The sequence below is a fragment of the Haliaeetus leucocephalus genome, unplaced genomic scaffold, assembly GCF_000737465.1.
Source record: "Haliaeetus leucocephalus isolate CR32 unplaced genomic scaffold, Haliaeetus_leucocephalus-4.0 Scaffold577, whole genome shotgun sequence".
NCBI classification, from domain to species: Eukaryota; Metazoa; Chordata; class Aves; order Accipitriformes; family Accipitridae; genus Haliaeetus; species Haliaeetus leucocephalus.
In genome coordinates, this window is record NW_010973013.1 from 1,591,511 (window position 1) to 1,591,918 (window position 408).

Sequence of the window (408 nt, forward strand, 5' to 3'; positions counted from 1 at the left end):
CAGCCTGCCGAGGCGTGTTCACCTCAGCGCGCCCGCCACGGGGCCGCGCTCGGGAAGCGGACCGGCAGGCAGTAGCCTGGGTACAGCCCCAGCCCGCTTTCCCCGCCGATTTTCGGACGAATCGGGCAAATTCGGTGTCGGCGCCCAGGCCGGCGGGCCCGGGGCGGGAAGCTGTGTGTGAGGGGCCGGGCGCGCGGGCAGCCCTGACAGAAAGGGCGCGAGGCGGCGGAGGCAGCGCGGCCCTTGGTCTCAAATCGCCTCAGGCAGGCGGGCGAGCGGGCGGGGGCATTTCCAACCGCCGCCGGTGACCGACCGCGGGGTAAGCCCGACCCGGTTAGCGGAGAGCCCGAGGAGGGAGGAAGGGAGGGGACGCGGTTGACTGAAGCGCGGCCGGCGGGGCGGGAACGG